Source organism: Acinonyx jubatus, chromosome B3 (genome assembly GCF_027475565.1).
Source record: "Acinonyx jubatus isolate Ajub_Pintada_27869175 chromosome B3, VMU_Ajub_asm_v1.0, whole genome shotgun sequence".
Lineage (NCBI taxonomy): Eukaryota > Metazoa > Chordata > Mammalia > Carnivora > Felidae > Acinonyx > Acinonyx jubatus.
In genome coordinates, this window is record NC_069386.1 from 62,503,925 (window position 1) to 62,522,222 (window position 18,298).

General features: G+C 38.7%; 1 long non-coding RNA gene across 1 annotated transcript; it reads left to right on the top strand.

Moving 5' to 3' along the window:
• Positions 1 to 1,187: 1,187 nt before the first annotated feature.
• On the top strand, positions 1,188 to 7,429 carry LOC128316198 (uncharacterized). The gene is made up of 3 exons (XR_008299791.1): positions 1,188 to 1,538; positions 3,203 to 3,285; positions 5,700 to 7,429. It is a non-coding gene; the product is annotated as an uncharacterized LOC128316198 (long non-coding RNA).
• The last annotated feature ends 10,869 nt before the right edge of the window (positions 7,430 to 18,298 follow it).

An 18,298-nucleotide genomic window follows, 5' to 3' on the forward strand; every position in this document is an offset into this window, starting at 1 on the left:
GTTTGTGATTAAAAGAGTATGCACATATTTAAAACTTTGGATACATTTTGTCATTTTGTCCTCCTAGAAAGTAAGAAATATTTATACCTTTTACCAGTAATAGATTAAGCCTCTCATTTCCTTGCACAATAACTGGCACACTTAGTTTCAATAATTGCCAGTGTGGTAGGCAAAATGCAGTATTTTGTTACCTATATCTAAATATTTTATTAAGAAGTGTAAGAATGCAGTTGCTATTCAGTCATGTTTTTCTTCTCTGAATTGTCTGTTTTATTATATTATTTATAACATTTTATTGAACATATTTTTAGGTCTTTATTTTTGTTGTTTTTATTGCTGATTTCTAAGTGCTGTATAACTAAAGAAAAATTTTTTTCTTGCCATGAATTTCTATTACATTACTATTTGCGTGTGTGAGTTTTCCACTTTTAATTTTTAAATTATGTTTTAATTTTAATTAAGTTTCAAATTTTGTTGAAGGCATTTTTGGCATTAAGAAGTTTGCTTTTTAGGTAGTCAAATCTATCAGTATTGCATTTTATTGGTTCTACTTATAAAATATTTACTTATTCATAACTATTATGCCCCAAGATCAGAAAAATGTTGATAATTTTTTCCACCAGATTTTTGAAATGGTGTTACTACTCATATTTAGTTCTTGAGTACATCTGGAATTTAATTTGGTCTCTGTCATGAGGAAAGACGTTAACACCCTCCTTTTATATTTAGCGTAGCCCCTAAATAATTCACTATTATTTGACATGAGACCCTTTCTTTCATAAACCATGTTTTATATGTATTTGAATTTGTTTCTAAACTTCATATTTTGTTCTATTCATCTTTTTATTCTTAGACTTCTACTACAGTTTCAGTTATTTGTTTTATAATATGGTTTAATAACTCCAACGAATTCTCTCTGCTTGTTACTACTTTCATCTTCATTTTATTATTTAAAGCTTATTTCTTGGATACTCTGATAGTTCCCCTCTCCCGGGTATATTTTAGAATAATTTTGTCACATCAAATATTAAAAAAAAAAAATGTCCTATTGGTATTTCAATTTCAATTAAAATTACAGTTGAGTTTAATGTGTTAATCTTGAGAGATCTGACATCTTTTCAGTAGTCTTACTCAGGCTCTTTATTTGTGAAGTGACCTTATCCTCTACAATTATGGAGATTGTATCAGATATTTCTAATTAATTCACCACAGGGTGTAGATGACATGCTCTATATTCGCCCCACAGTTTGCTTTAGAGGCTGTCTAAACACTGACATTTGGCAGCGGTGTGGCCAGTTTGCAAAGACTAAGTATCTAACCTGGGCTTACGTCATACGCACGCAGGCACGCACACAGGCACGCACGCACCCACCTGCCAGCCCCCACGCTTGCGCCGCTTGTCTTTCAAGCAGGGGACTTGAAGTTGGTTAAACAAGTAGGAGGCGGAAGAGAAATTTGGTCAGGAACTGGAGCGAGTAGGTGATTTTTTAAAATCCCTACTTTCGTTGGTGGAGAGATAAATTACCCCCGAGTAGAAGGTAACTTTCCCAGAACCGTGAATAATGTTATTTGGATCAGAGACCATTGGCGATGACAAAGGCTGTGGCAGAACTGAGCTCGTGTCTCAGGATAACCAGCATTCTGCTCTCAAAGGTGGGAGTGGGAAATAAGCTGAGCCTGAGGACTCAGGTCCTCTCAGATCCCCTTCCTTGGCGCCTTTGCTCTCTCTCTTCTCCCTTTCTCACCTCTGTGCTTCTGTGTGTAGTTAGGTGGGCAGTGAATGTGGCTGCACTGTAATCAATGATTTTGACTATTAAAAATCTTGTTTTTTTTTTAATTTTTAAAAATGTTTATTTATTTTTGAGAGAGAGACAGAGAGATACAGAGAGAGAGAGTGTGAGTGGGCAAGGGGTAGTGAGAGAGGGAGACACAGAATCCAAAGCAGGCTCTAGGCTCGAGCTGTCAGCACAGAGCCCGATGCAGGGCTTGAACTCACCAACGGTGAAATCATGACCTGAGCCGAAGTCCAATGCTTAACCGACTGGGCCGCCCAGGCACCCCTAAAAACCTACTTGTTAACTTTACTCCTCATTAATTATGGATTCACCCAGTAAGATAAATGTTTAAAGGCGCTGGGAATGGGTGTTGCATAAAACACTTAGACATTGAAATTATTTCACTGATCTGTGCTGGTGTTTTCTCTCTTTTACATACATACAGAACTGTCAGTTCCCCTGCTATTTTATGAACTACCTTTTGGGACAATGATTTTTATCTTAAACTGCTATTTAGAAAATAAATATTAATTTCTCCTGCTATTTAGTGGAAGCTGTAAACACATTCTTAAGTAATTCTAAGATTTCTCTCCCCAACCTGTCCTTCCTGCCATGTGAAGCCTCAGGTTTTTGTGGCCCCTCATATCCTTCTTCCCTGACACTGAATTGCCCTCTAACAGGGATTTTCAGAACCCCAGTTTATGTATTTTCTGCCTTCCGTAAGTCCTGCACTCCTTGTTTAAAAAAAGTTTGATTTATTTATTTTGAGAGACAGAGAGAGAGACACACACACACACCTGCGCGGGCTCTCATGTGTGCAGGTGCACTAATGCGCATGAGTGGGGGAAGGGCAGAGAGAGGGAGAGAAAATCCCCAGCAGGCTCTGTGCTGCCAGCCCAGGGTAGGGCTCCAACTCACAAACCATGAGTTCATGACCTGAGCTGAAATCAAGAGTTGGATGCTTAACAGCCTGAGCCACCCAGGTGCCCCAAGTCCTTTGCTACTGATTGATATGCCCCAATGAAAGGTGCAACAGTTAATCACCTGATTTTTTAAAGGGGAAGGGACCTTTGTCCTGATAACTGCAAATACTTTAACAACGAAAAACTCCCAGAAGTATAACAAAGTGAAACATGTTCTTTACGTATTCTCTGGGACTTCAGAGAAAGATAAGAAAGTCAACATAGTGTGTAGGATAACAGATTTCTCCCTGCAGAAGAAGCTATAGGAAACAGTACTGCGTTTTCAGTTCTAGCAGTGTCCTAACAGATGCTTAAGAAGGAGGAGGAAATGGGAGGGAGACATTAGGAAGTAAAGCGAATCAAATCACTCTGATGGTGAGCCTTAGAGTTTGGATCTCTTGCACCCCAACCTTCTGTTGTGGTACGACTGTCTACTGAATCCCAGGATGCTTAACCCTCTTCTAGGGACTGTTGCACCTGGACACAGCTGACTCAGCGCGACCTGGCTGCCTGCCTTGTTCTCCTCAGGAAACCGCCTGTGCTGGCAGGTAACAAAGGATCCCATGCCTCTTGTGACTTTTTCACAAGTCTAGGGTCCTGGGCCACCTGTTAAAGGTATTTGAGTAATTCTAAGCAGTGCCTGATGTCAGAGTTTTTCCTGAATGGTCTCAAGACTTGACTTATTCCTTGCTTTTCTCTCTTCCATTATCCTAGAAAATTGGAGGGGGTGGGCAGGATTGGAAAGTAGAGTCCTGGTTTTTTACCTGGAAATAGTCCTAAAATTGTCTCACAACTCCCACATTAGCCATCTGGTCACTTTTACCTTGAATACAGGACCATTGAAGGTTAAGAGTTGAATTAAAACTATGTAAAGATTGTTTTTATTTCTAAAGCAGTTATTAAGAAAAATAACAGGTTTTGTCTGTAGGGAAGATGTATGTACTTGTGCATCTCATATTTTGTGGCCTGATACTATATTCTAGTATTCTAGTATAGTATTCTAATATTATCTAGTATTATAAGACCAGCAACCACACAGATAAGGATAATATGTCTCATGAACCAACTCCATGTAAAATTTTGCTTTAACTTTCCATTTTAAGAATACAAACAAATTATTTGAAAAAAATTCTGGGAAAAGTGAAAATCCTGGGGACGTGAGGAAAAGGTGATGGCAAGTTGGTCTTTGCTCCTTTTTCCACTCTAGGTTTTGGATAGTCCTACCTTTTTGATGTTTGTAATATGAAAGAGCACTTAAGTATTGTTTGTGGTATGTTTATCTTCTGGGTGCTGTTTCTTGTAGTTGGATTGGAGTCTCATTTTGTGAAGAGTTGATTTCGAGCCAACAGCCTGTTCCATACTTGTAGGAGGAATTCATTTTGGGGAATGCAGGGGATAGGAAGCTTTTCTCTGTCGTAGCCAGAGGACTAGAATAAAACAAGCATCTCTAAATTGCTGGCCTTTGGGTTAGAGTCTTGCCTTTGGTTTTCTGTGGTGCATATACAGAATCCCTGTTTTATTTCTGAGCTATGGGCAACTCTTAAAGTCAAGGTTTTGTATTTTTGATCTTCACAGCGTCCCCATTACAGCCTGAAAACAAAGTAAGGTCCGGAGACATGAAAAATGTTTCCCTGGAAAATTCTGGATGTGAAATCAAAAGAGAGTTCTTAGACTAGAGTTTTGGTATTTTTTAATCTTCTTGAACAAAACATAACTTAGATATCAGAGCCAAAATAATTTGGTTCAAACCAAGTCCTACTTTTTTTATCTGTCCTGTTTTATCTGGGACTCTCACAAGCATTTATGAATTTCTGCCAGAGAAAAGGAAACATAGGTATGGAATTAACTATAAGAAAAGGAAGGGTAGATAGGAGCAAACTAGAAGGACAGATAATATGTTGTGGGGAGTGTAGAGAATGAGGAACAATTCATTCTAATTGTGGGCAGTAAAGGAGAACTCCAGAGAGGAGGTGGTATTTGAGTTAAACTTAAAACATTTCAATACATTGAGAATTGGAGGACGGAGAACATTTCAAGCTGAGGCAATAATGTAAACACCAGCACAGAAGCATGGACAGACTTCCTGCCTTAGAAAGATCATTTCCCATAGGCATTAACTACAAGTAGAGTGACTCCATGTGTGCTCACAGCAGAATATGCAGAATATGCTTGTGTACATCAAGTCAGCTTCTTAAGTGCAAAATCAGGTGCAGATCACTGTCTCAGGATGACACCTTGGAGTCTTCAGACATCTCAAGATGTAGGCATTGACCGAAAATGAACAGAGCCTCGGAGGGGAAGAAAGCTTTGATCAGTTGTTATGCTGTCACATAAATGGATTTTTCAGATTACCTGGAATCTTAGAAGATTTTTTTTCTTTTATTCTCGTATAATTCACCAGTCTCGAAAATAAAAAAAATAAAATTCCTTAGAATTTATTCCATATGGAAAGAAACACCCTTTCGTGATTAATAGTGACCATGACTTATCACTACTCAGAATTTTCAGCACTGGGAATACCAAACCTTCTGTTCTTGTTAATATTTCACTTCAAGCAGGTTAAGCATAGACCTAGACAGAGTTCCTCTGGAGTATGGGTGGGTTTTAACAACATCTCTTACTTTATGGCTCCATAATAGAAAAACCAGGAGACGTTTTACCAGCAGATGAGAAATCTACTTTATGGCATCCAGATGTCACTCTTGTTTTACATGGATCCATGTGAACACATTTTCTCCTTTTTTTTTTTCTTGGCCATATTCATTATCTGGCTATAATCTTTGTGGAGCACAATATCTTTCTTAAAATATAAGAAATAGCTATTGCTATTTCAAGCCGAGGCAGTGCATGAGCAAATGAATCAAAGAAAGAGAAGGAGGATTCAGAAGTTTGAGAGTTTTTTTATTTTTATTTTTTTTGATTAACCACTTAACTATGTCAACATATGAGTTTTGAATTCCAGGTCTCTGAGAAATATCGAATGCTGAAGCAAGGAACCAAGATGGACGATTATAGAAAATGTCTGTGCATACACGTGAATGCAAAGAAGTGACTACTTACCTGCCCCCGGTTAAGCCCAAAAACTGAGCAGGAAAGGCAAATGAAAATGTGCACGTGTCTATGTCTTTGGGTTCTGTTTTTCTCTAGAAAACAGGGGCTATAAGAAAATCCTAGCTGTTCCATATGGTAAGGATTGGCATCTTTGCATTAACTGAAGCTCCTGTATCTAAGATGACCAGTTCCGAAAGAGTTGGAATAATAAGAGTTGCCATAATGACAAAGGTATCTCTAATGAATCTTTGTTGATTCAAAAGCAGTTTAGGCTGATGGCACTAGTATCTTACATTGCCACAGAATCATCATTAGGAACATTAAGATGGTTAACATACTTTTTGACAGACATCTCCAAAGAAGACTTAGTTTCATTGACATAAAATGTAAGGACAACTTGAATTCAAGAAATGCCTGCTTTATGTGAAATTTCAAGTTTACCAGCCATCTCTCAATTTGCTGGAATGAATGTGCCATCACTGCTTAGTACTTAAGAGAGGAAGTATTATCCCATTGACCAAGAGAGGAAAGAAATTTAAAATGCTTCAAGTACTATGCAACCAAACTAAATAAGAAGAAAGAAGCATCTGTGTTCTTATTGATTCAGAGAATTAACCACGAAAATGCATCGTCTCTAAAGAATCTGGGATTTGTATAAGCACCCTACAGAGTGCAAAACATTGTCATTTATATTTATTGATTGATTTTTATGTCAAGTCTCTGTGCTCCGTTTCATGGATAAGGTTTGGGGAGATTAATTATGGATTCCAAACTAAGCAGCTAATAAATGGCCAAGATGGGACTTGAAACAGATACTCTTACTGCAGGTGCCATCCTTTTTCTACCAAACCAGATGCTTTAACTTTGAGTCTTCATTTGTTCAAAGCTTTTGAGCAGAGATTTGCAAATTTTCAAAAGAACTTTTCCAATAGACAGGGTCTTGAGGTGAGCTTGTGTTCTCATGAGGCAAACATCCTCCATTTCCTGTTTCAGCTGTGGTTTTGGTTTTGAATCTTCTCTGTCTTCTCCTTTTTTTTTTTTTAACCTCCTGTTCCTCCTTCTCTGAATCTTCTTCCACTTCCATCACCATCATCAGCATCAGCATCATCACATCTCATCATCAAACTCAGCTTACAAATGGGGCACAGGGTGTGGTGGCAAGGGAGTAGTCATCTATGCTACCCCTCTTTTTCTTTCTTTAAGTTAAAATTTATCTGGTTATTATCCACCAAAGAAAGGGGAAAATATTTCATTTATTCTTTGTCTATCTCTCTCTCGCAATAATCCTCCTCTTTGCTCTTTTCCCCCTTCACTTCATCCTTTATGTTTTCCCCACTTTATCAGCTCTCCTCTAAATACCTAACCACAGAAATTCCAAAGCAGCTGTTTTCTGGGGCAGAACAACCATCTGCCTCCCTGCTTGGGCACCACCCTTACATACCAGAGATGGACAGGCTGTTCTGATCTCTCTCTGCCTCAGAATCTAGTTAACCACCTTCACAGGCTTCATTCCACAGGCCACACATCAGCCTGTGGCTTCAGTAATATGTAAAGATGGATTTGTTGAATTTCAGTGCAGGAGCAGAAACCAGTGTATGTTGCCCATGACCCCCCCCCCCCCCCACTGCCCGCCCCACCACACACACACACAAAATCACTCTCAGCTGTATCAACAGAGCTTTAATTTAAAATATGAACTCTGAGATCATAGTTTCTCCACTTCAGGAAGTCTTCTCCTAAACCAAGCCATATCAAGCCAAAAGCAGCAGTGTGGGGACCTGTATGGATATGGAAGTGCATTCTTCCTCAGATGTGGCATTGCCCTCTGGTCCATTCTAAACAGCACCATGGATCCATGTAACAAGATAGACTTAGTTTAGGGAGTAGAAGTTCCAGTCTTCAAGAGAGTCAAAGATAAGCTAAAAGTAGTAGCAACAAGACCAGACACAAAAGATACTTAATTTGGCATTTATATAAGTTGCCAGCTGTGGCCTTGTAGTCACCGGTCATTGGTTAGTCTCAGGGACAGGTAGATTCACAATCTCTGAGGCTGTGGAGTGGAGGCAGTGGTACTCCACTTGGATCCTACTTCAGTACTGAGGTACTCCTTACTCGGAGGCTGGAAGTATTGATTCTCCTCCAGGAGTTGCCCGTGGCCATCAGTGCTGCCTTGCCCCAGGCCATGCACCCTCCCCAGGGATCAGCCCATATCCAGTGGCTGGTCCATGTGCTTCAAGTTAGGAAGACTCTGCAGAGCCATTCTTGCCCAGAGCTCCCTGTAGAATCTCAGCCAGCCTCTGTCTTGGTCCAACCCTAAAAGCAGCCCCCGAAGAAAGCTCTTGCATGCAATTTTGGAGGCTCTGAGTCTGTTCCCTGGGGAACCTGATCTACTACAGATTCTTTTGAAACACTTGAAATATGTCAGGACTTGGTGGAGTAAAAAGCCCCTGGACATCTGCCACAGTGATTCTCTCATATTCCAGGGAATAAAACAAAAGCTTTTCATTAGGAATTCTTAGAATGCCTCTTGCTAAAAAAGAAACTATTTCATGTCCCATTGACCTATGTAGGTAAGATGTGAACTGATCCATCAGGTATGGCAGCTGCATGTGTCATTGGCCTCTGGTCGTTACCAGTTCCTTTATGGGGGACAGTTTGATCAACAGATTTTTTAAGAAGTCAGAAAATGTTCCTTCATTAATAGCTATAAAATGGTAATCATAAAATATAAAAGGGATTTTTACTGTTTTCATGTAGCCTAAGAATCACTTTCTTAAACATATGACAACTGTATGTATGTGATATAAAAAGCACAATCATTTACGAAAATTCTTTGGGATAAAAACTGAACGTTGATAAAATGTTATCCCTAAATTGCTTTTTTTGTTGTTGTCTCTGTGAGTTGTAAGAGGACAGTATAATAATACCTAGCATTTACTGAAAAATTACTACCCTTCAGTAGCTATGCTAAGCACTTTATATATTGCTAAAAAATGATTACAGAAGACAATTCAAGTGATACATACAAACTTTGACACTTCGTGAAGTGGACAGTCTCCTTTTGGAGAACAGCAAAAATGGGCTGGAAAAGCAGAAAGCTTTTATGGGATATAGAATAAAGAACAAAGAAGAGATAAACAGAAAATATCTAATTGGTTGGGGCCACATAGTCAACTTTGTTTGAGATGAGAAGGCTCAGAGTTGGTTTGGTGTTTGGGGATTGACACTCTGGATACACTGCATTTCTGGTCAAGCAGGACATTTACAGGCAAGTGAAAATTACGTAAGTTTTGATTTGCTAATGTGGCACCCTAGGCAGAAGCAGCTTCATCTTGGGCCTAGGAAGTTATTTCAACAGTCTCCAGTTTTGAGTATCTTCTTGACCATTTTTCTTGACTAAGAGGTTTGATTAAAAATATGAGTCTTCTTGGGGCGCTGGGGTGGCTCAGACAGTTAAGCGTCCAACTTTGGCTCAGGCCATGATCTCATGGTTTGTGAGTTTGAGCCCCGTGTTGGCCTCTGTGCTGACAGCTGAGAGCCTGGAGCCTGCTTCTGATTCTGTGTCTCCCTCTCTCTCTCCCCTTGCCCACTCACACTCTGTCTCTCTCTCTCAAAAATAGATAAACATTTAAAAGATTAAAAAAAATATGTGGGTCTTCTTGAGCACATTATCCTAAGCAAGTGTTTGGATGATTGACCCCTCAGAACATACAATGAGGGAGGCCCAGGTGTTTTAGGTTTCTGGACTTGGAACTGTTGTAGTTGTAATGCCACTAATTTGGTGGACTTCTGTTTACAGCCTTGTGGTCTCTTTAGAGTGGAAAGGCAATTCAGATAGAGGATTAGTAGAATGAGTACTCAAGAAAAGGAGCATAGGGGGCAGTAGTAGGAGTCACGTCAGTCTTACACAGTCATTTATTTTGGATACCTCTTGTGTCTTCGGTTTTTCATTAGCCTTTTGCCATGAATCTTCCAGTGGAGCTATTTAGGAATCTTGAAGCCTTTCGGAGTCTTCTGCTTTCCAGTTAAAATAGGTATCCCATTCTATTTGTTTGATTTGAGAACCCTTGTTTTCAAGTGCACTTATTAGATGAATGATTTGTCTAATTGGAATGCTCCTGATAATGGCCACTGTAAATTCTAGTTGTCTTAGTAAGATTTTGCCATTTTTGTAGCTAGCTAAAGCTTCTGGGGCCATAGTTCTTGGACATAAAATAAGCAGGTGGGCTAGAAGGTGAGGTGCTCAAGTCTTGGAAACTTGAAGATCCCATATCTTTAGCTAAGACTGGATTCTCTCAAAATCACATTAATACATAAGAGGAATGTGGGGCCGAATTGGGGATTTTGTGGTGTTTTACAGTATACCTCGTTGCATGGAAATTTTCTGAAGGTTGGCAGGTGACCTAGTGTTAATCTTACCCATTCTAGGCACAATTTATCCTAACATGGGAATCTTAGAATTAGGTGGCAAGAGTGCTATTACAGCTTTTAAGTGTACACACTCTGCCCATCAATTTTATGGCTTTGGCTTCTGAGATTCCCATATGCAATAGATTTGTATTATTTCCTTCATAAGAAGATTTCTTTACAGTGGCAGATGCCTCGATGGCTTTTAACACTCTGATTTGTACAGACTTGAATTTTTATTTTGTTGGGTTGAACAGTCTGAATTTCTTGTCTTAATTTATTCCCCCAAGTCCTCCAATGGTTTATGCTATGGACTTACCAGAAGGTTTTGTGAGGCCCTAATGGCTGCCACCCATTGTGGGATCTCAGTATGATTATCCCAGTAACTTCATGTGATCCCAGAACTTTTCCAGGAAATTTAACAAACCCTGGCACCTTTTTGGGACTCCAGGACCATATGGGAACACACACACTCTCTATGTTTGTATATATGTATATGTATATATTATTATTATTTTAAATAAAATTTATTTGGATCAGGGAGCTATATGCAAGGGAGCATAGCTCACATCTGAGAGTGCCTTATTCATGGGCCTTGGTAAGAACAAGAGGAACAGTGAATTTGAAGGGTTCAGTGGGCGCCTCACCTATGCATCTCCTACTGTTGGCCATTAGTCGGCTTTGGATCTCATTCCTTGTCACCAAAAAGGGTTAAAGAAGGGTTAAAGAAGACGGTGTAGGTGATGCAATAAACTTTAACACATCATAAAGCAGGTGGTCTCCTTTCAGAAATCTACTTAATGAGGTGAAAGACAGGAAGCTTTTATAGGATAAAGAATAAAGAACAAAGAAGAGACAAATAGAAAATATATGATTGGTTGAGAAAGCTCCAGAAATGGCTTCATGTTTGGGGACTGGGTAGCTGGACATTCTGCATTTCTAGTCAAGCAGAGTATTTATGGGGACACAAAAGTTATTTAAGTTTTGGTTTGCTAATGTGGCACTGTGGGTAGCAACAGCTCTGCCTTGGACCTAGAAAGTTATTTCAGCAATGTATATATCATCACATTTAATATTTGCAGTGTCTTTGTGAAATTACTGCCATTCCCATTCTCCACATCAGGGAATCAGAACAAAGTGAGCCTGAGTAACTTGATAGTTAGAGAACAGAGCTAGAATTTGAACTTAGATATATCAAACTTAGGCCATATTTTTAACCACTATGCTTAATTTCCCCCACTCAAGTCACTGAAAATTCTTTTGTTTTAAAGGTGAAATGTTTTTTTGTCCAGTACACTAAAACTGTCTAGCATTATTTTTTTTTAATTTTTAAATGTTTTGTTTATTTTTGAGAGAGAGCACAAGTGAGGGTTGGGACAGAGAGAGAGAGCAGGACAGAGGATCTGAAGTGTTCTATGTGCTGAGAGCAGCAATCCCGATGTGGGGCTTGAACTCATGGACTATGAGAAATATGCATGGGTTAGAGATTAGTTTTAGCAATAAAAGGATGTAAGTAGGTAGATGGTGTCTTCATACACTCTGATTTCCTGCACTTGTTTTTGTCAGTATCTTACCCAGAGTCTTGAATTTGTTTTGAAAGCTATAGGAATTATGACTATTTCACTGTAAATATGACTACCTTCTTTTGTTTTTTAAGATGACTCCCACATCTTTTGTTTTAAATGTTTATTTATTTTTGAGAGAGAGAGAGAAAGAGAGAGCCAGAGCACAAGTTGGGGAGGGGCAGAGAGAGAGGGAGACATAGAATCCGAAGCAGGCTTCAGGCTCAGAACTGTCAGCACAGAGCCCATCACAGGGCTCAAAGTCACAAACTGTGAGATCATGACCTGAGCCGAAGTCAGACGCTCAACTACCTAAGCCATCCAGCCTCCCCAAATGTGACTACCTTCTTGCTGTCACTTCTGTCCTGGTTCTTGAGTTTTTAGTGAATCAGCAATGTAGAATTGGCTTAGTTTTTTAACAGTGCTTCATGTTAATTCTGGATAATTAATTTATTTCTTAATTATCTGAATACTTGTAGTTTTAAAATTCTTTTAAGTCACTATGAAACCCCGTGTTCCCATTTCCATACCTGACTAGATAAGTTTGCAAACGTTTTTTTTTTTTTTTTTCTTGACTGGGTTTGGGAGACAAATGATGGGCAAAACCTTCTCTTCTGAGCTCCATGGGTGCTAGTCAGAAACATGATTCTTATTCTTCAGTAAGAATAGTCAGTATGTCGGTTTCAAATTTGGGGGTTTCAGATTTAGGACTTCCAAGTCCTATGCCCTAAAGTCAGGTTATTGACTAGGCAGGTGGATTAGCAGTCTTACTTTGTTCTTTATGTTCAAGCAGACACCTGCCAACATGTTAGCTTTTGGTGGATTGATCATAAATGTGGTCATTATTTTCTGGTTGGAAAGTCCCTTTATTTCAGAATTTGGGGATGACCATAGCTTAGAGTTCAAAAGCCTATCCAAGGCTGGGAGCTGAAAAGAACTGTGGTATCATCTCTGTACCTTCCTCCTTTAGTAGCTTTGAGGGGAAATCACTGTCAGTGAAATATAGCAAGAAAGGAATAATGTCCTTTAAAAAATTAGTTTGGTATTTTTATTGAGGTATATGTGATCACATCATATAAATGTAATTATAGTAAAATGTAAAAATCTTAAATTTTGACAAATTTATACATCTGAATTAAGACATGGAACATTTCCGTCACTCTAGAGCATTCTTGTATGCCCCTTCTCAGTTGGTCCCCCAGCCCCAGAAAGTCATCCTCCATTGATTTATCCCCCCGCCCCCTCCCCCCGCAATTAGATTTGTTTGTTTGCTTGTTCTTGAAATTCACATAAATGGAATTATGCAGTATGGATTCTCTTGTCTCTGGCTCCCCCCCCCCCACTCCCTCAACACATTATCTTTAAGATTCATCCATGTTTGTGTCAGTAGTTTATTCTTTTGTTGTTATTGTTGTTGTTGTTCAGTCATTCTGTTGCATAAATATACTATGATTTGTTTATCTACTTTTCCGTTGATGGAGATCATGCTTTTAGTTTTTGGCTCTTAGGAGTAAAGGTGCAATGAACATTCTTGTACAATGTACTTTGTGAACATTGTGTTTTCATTTCTTTTGGGTGAACAAGGAGAGGAATTGCAGGATTGTAAATAATATTTGGCATTTTAGGTTTTCTAATTTTAAACATTCTAGTGGATGTGTGGCATATCTCATTGTGGCTTTCCTTTGCATTTCCCTGATGACTGACAATGTTGAGCATCTTTATACCTTTTTTTGTAAAATGTCTGTTCAAGGCTTTGCCCATGTTTATTGGGTTATTCATTTTTTTAAATTACCTAATTTAAAATTTAGTAATTTTTTATATATCCTGAGTACCACCTATACTTTGTCAAATATATGTATATTTAGGATAATGTTTTATGTATATTTAGGATAACCTTTTTTATCATTTGCTCTTTTTATCATTTTTTATCGTTGCTCTATTCTTCACTAGTTGCTCAAGGACTACAATGTATGTACCTAAGTTACTATAGTGTATCTTGAATTAATAAAATCTCTCTCTATATATAATGTAAGATGATTATACCAGTATAATTCTCTTTGCTTTCCCTGTTCATTTTTCAATTGCTGTAATATTATTTGCTACATGTGTTACAGATCCCTAAGTCAATGCTTTTAATTTTACTTTAAACAAACATATTCCAAAGAAATTAGGAAAAAATAGTATTATATATTTCCCTACTCGTTTACCATTTCAGGCACTTTTCAGAACTTTCTGTAGAACCCGATTAGCCATTTTCGAACTGGTATCATTCCACTTGAGCCTGAAGAACGTGATTTAGCATTTCTCACAAGTATAGGTCTACTGGTAGTGGGTTCTCTCAGCTTTAACTTATATGAAAATGTATTTCATCTTTTTCTTGAAGGATATTATTACTGCATGTATGTAATTCTAGGTTGATGGACTTTTTTTTTTTTGAAGCAGAATTGCATTGTTTTGCTTCAAAAGTAAGCCATTATTTTTCTTATTTTAGCTCAATATATTCTGCTTTAAGGATATTCTCTTTCACTTTGTTTTTCAGAATTTGTTACTATATGCTTATAATGTAGGACCATTATTCCTTCGGGTATTTTTTTTTCTGGTCCATTCTTATTGTTTGAAAACTCTCCTTATGTGTATGTTATTTATTTATTTGTTAAAGTTTATTAATTTATTTTGAGAGAGAGAGAGAGAGAGAGAGAGGGAACATATGCTCAAGAATGGGGAAGGGGCAGAGAGAGAGAATCCCAAGCAGACTCTGCACTGTCAGTATGGAGCCCAATGTGGAGCTCCATCCCACAATCCCTGAGATCATGACCGGAGCTGAAATCAAGAGTCTGATGCTTAATCAACTGAGCCACCCACATACCCCACCCCCCCTTTTTTTTTTAATTTAAATTCACGTTAGTTAACATATAGTGTAGTATTGGTTTCAGGAGTAGAATTTAATGATTCATCACTTACATATAACACCCAGGGCTCATCACAAGTGCTCTCCTTAATGCTTATCACCATTTAGCCCATCCCCCCACCCACCTCCCCTTTAGCAACCTTCAGTCTGTACTCTGTATTTAAGAGTCTCTTATAGTTTGCCTCCCTCTCTGTTTTTATGTTATTTTATTTTTCCATCCCTTCCCCTATCTTCATGTGTTTTGTTTCTTAAATTCCACATATGAGTGAAACCATATGATATTTGTCTTTCTCTGACTTATTTCATTTAGCATAATACATTACAGTTCCATCCACATTGTTGCAAATGGCAAGATTTCATTTTGTTTGATCACCAAGTAATACTCCATTGTGTGTGTGTGTGTGCGTGTGTGTGTGTGTGTGTGTGTGTGTGTACATACCACCTCTTTTTTTATCCATTCATCAGTTGATGGGCATTTGGGCTCTTTCCATACTTTAGCTATTGTCGATAGCACTGCTAAAACATTGGGGTGCATGCACCCCTTAGATTCAGCATTTTTGTATCTTTGGATAAATACCTAGTAGTACAATTGCTGGGTGGTAGGGTAGTTCTATTTTTAATTTTTTGAGGAACTTCCATACTGTTTTTCAGAGTGGCTGCACCAGTTTGCATTCCTACCAACAGTGCAAAGGGGTTTCTCTTTCTCTGCATCCTTACCAACATCTGTTGTTTCCTGAGTTGTTCACTTTACCCATTCTGACAGATGTGAGGTGGTGTCTCATTGTGGTTTTGATTTGTATTTCCCTAATGATGAGTGATATTGAACATTTTTTCATGTGTCTGTTAGCCATTTGGATGTCTTCTTTGGAAAAGTGACTATTCATGTCTTCTGCCCATTTCTTCACTGGATTATTTGTTTTTTGGGTGTTGAGTGTGATAAGTTCTTTATAGATTTTCAATACTAACCCTTTATCTGATATGCCATTTGCAAATACCTTCTTCAATTCCATCACTTGCTTTTTAGGTTTGTTGGTCGTTTGTTTCACTGTGCAAACGGTTTTTATCTTGATAAGGTCCCAATAGTTTGTTTTTGCTTGTGTTTCCCTCACCTTTGAGACATGCCTAGTAAGAAGTTGATGCAGCCGAGGTCAAAGAGGTTGCTGCCTGTTCTCTCCTCTAGGATTTTAATGGTTTCCTGGCATACATGTAGGTCTTTATACATTTTGAACTTATTTTGTGCAAAAAAGTGGTCCAGTTTCATTCTTCTGCATGTCATTGTCCAGTTTTCCCAGCACCATTTGCTGAAGAGACTGTCTTTTTTTCCATTGGATATTCTTTCCTGCTTGGTCAAAGATTAGCTGGCCATGTGTTTGTGGGTCCATTTCTGGGTTCTCTATTCTGTTCAATTGGTCTATGTGTCTGTTTTTGTACCAGTACCATACTGTCTTGATCACTGTGGCTTTATAATATTACCTGAAGTCCAGAGTTATGATGCCTTCAACATTCCTTTTCTTTTTCAAGATTGCTTTGGGTATTCAGGGTCTTTTCTGGTTTCATACAAACTTTAGAATTGTTTGTCCTAGCTCTCTGAAAAATGCTGATGTTATTTTGATAGGGATTACACTGAATGTGTAGGTTGTTTTGGGTAGTATCGACATTTTAACAATATTTGTTTTTCTAATCCATTAGCATGGAATGTTTTTCCACTTCTTTGTGTCTTAATTTCTTTCATAAGCTTTCTACAGTTTTCAGCATATGCATCTTTAACCTCTTTAGTTACGTTTATTCCTAGGTATCTTACAGTTTTGGGTCCAATTGTAAATGGGATCAATTCCTTCATTTCTCTATCTGCTGCTTCATTATTGGTGTTCCTTATGTGTATGTTTGACTGTTTGATGCTGTCCCTGCTGCTTCATTATTGGTGTTCCTTATGTGTATGTTTGACTGTTTGATGCTGTCCCATGAGTCAAAAGTGCTCTGTTGAGTCTCTTCTTTGGTCATTTTTTCTTTCATTTTATTTCGGATAATTTCTTTGTGTGCTAAATACAATATCAGGGGCCACCCAGTTTCTATTGACTATTTCCTGAATACAGGTCATACCACCTTATTTCTTTGCCTACCACATACTATTTTGTTGAAAACCAGTAAGTTTAGAAAATATAGTAAAACTCTAGGTTCTGATGGTTTCCCCCCTGAAAGTTTTTTTTAATTTTGTTGTTGTTGTTGCTTTGTTGTTTTAGCAACTTGCTTGGAGCTAATCTGCAGAATCTGTCTCCTCCATAATGTCAGGCATTTTTTCCATTGTTTTCTTTTTGATTCTTAGTTTCGTTCCATTAGCCTGTCTTCCCAGTGTTTCTCAGTGGTCAACCAATCACTGGGCAGAGGTTGTGCTTAAACAGCTCGAGCCAGCAGAGTCTTCACTCTGCCAATGGATCTGTGAGTGCATCAGGAGCATGTCCAAGTCAGGCAGTTCTTTTTTAGGTTTTTTTTTTTTTTTTATGTTTATTCATTTTTGAGACAGACGGAGTGCAAGTGTGGGAGGGGCAGAGAGAGAGAGAGAGGGAGAGAGAGAGGGAGGAAGATACAGAATCCGAAACAGGCTCCAGCCTCCCAGCTATCAGCACAGGGTCTAATGCAGGGCTTGAACTCAGGAATGGTGAGATCATGACCTGAGCTGAAGTCAGATGCTTAACCAACTGAGCCACACAGTCACCCCCAAGTCAAGGGTTTTTAAGTTCATCCTGTATTTTACTTTGTCTGGGACCTCTTGGATCTCCCCTATGTGTGTATGAAGCATTCCACCCAGCTGGAGGTCTTATCCAGGCCCTCTAGCATGCTCTCATTTCTAGGATGTCCCCTTTAAATGTCTGGGTAGTCTGCTACTCACCCCACCTTCAGCTGTATCCGCAGGCTACAAGACCTGAGGGTTCCCCACTTATTTCCCGCCAGTCTTGCTACTTTCACTGACAGTCCCACTGGGCACAAGTGAGCCTGTCTAGCAGGAGAAAGCAGCTCATTTTCCAGCTAGCGCTGCCGGGTTCTGCTAGACCAACCCAGCTGTCAGAGCTGGAGGGATGGTAGCAGAAGCCCCAGGCAAGAAGGCCACAGGGTTCCACTCTTTTTCTCCAAAACTTATCAATTTTTTGCAAGTAAATACTTCTCAGTTTTTGTTTATCTTTGCTTAGTTTCCAAAGTTCTGAAATGGTTGTTTTTGACAATTTCATCTTATGTTTTAGTTGTCTTTTGGGGAGAAGATGTAATGATTTCCTTATTTTATCATATTCAGAAGTCTTCCCCTGACAGATACATATATTTTTAAAAAATTTTTAAGTTTTTAAATTTATTTTGAAAAGGTGGGAGAAACAGAGAGGGAGAGAGAGAATCCCAAGCAATCTCTGTGCTAGCAGCATGAAGCCTGACATGGGGCTCGAATTCCCAAACTGTGAGATCATGACCTGAGCCAAAATCAAGAGTCGGATGCTTAACCGACCACCCAGGTGCCTGTTGTTATATTTTAAAAAAGGAAAGGAGAGGCAGAAGACAAAGGCCCTAGGAAGAAGAAGCTGGTGGGAACAGTATTCCCTGCAATTTTTAAACCTGTAGTGAAATCACCAGGCTGTTTGTTCAAGGAGC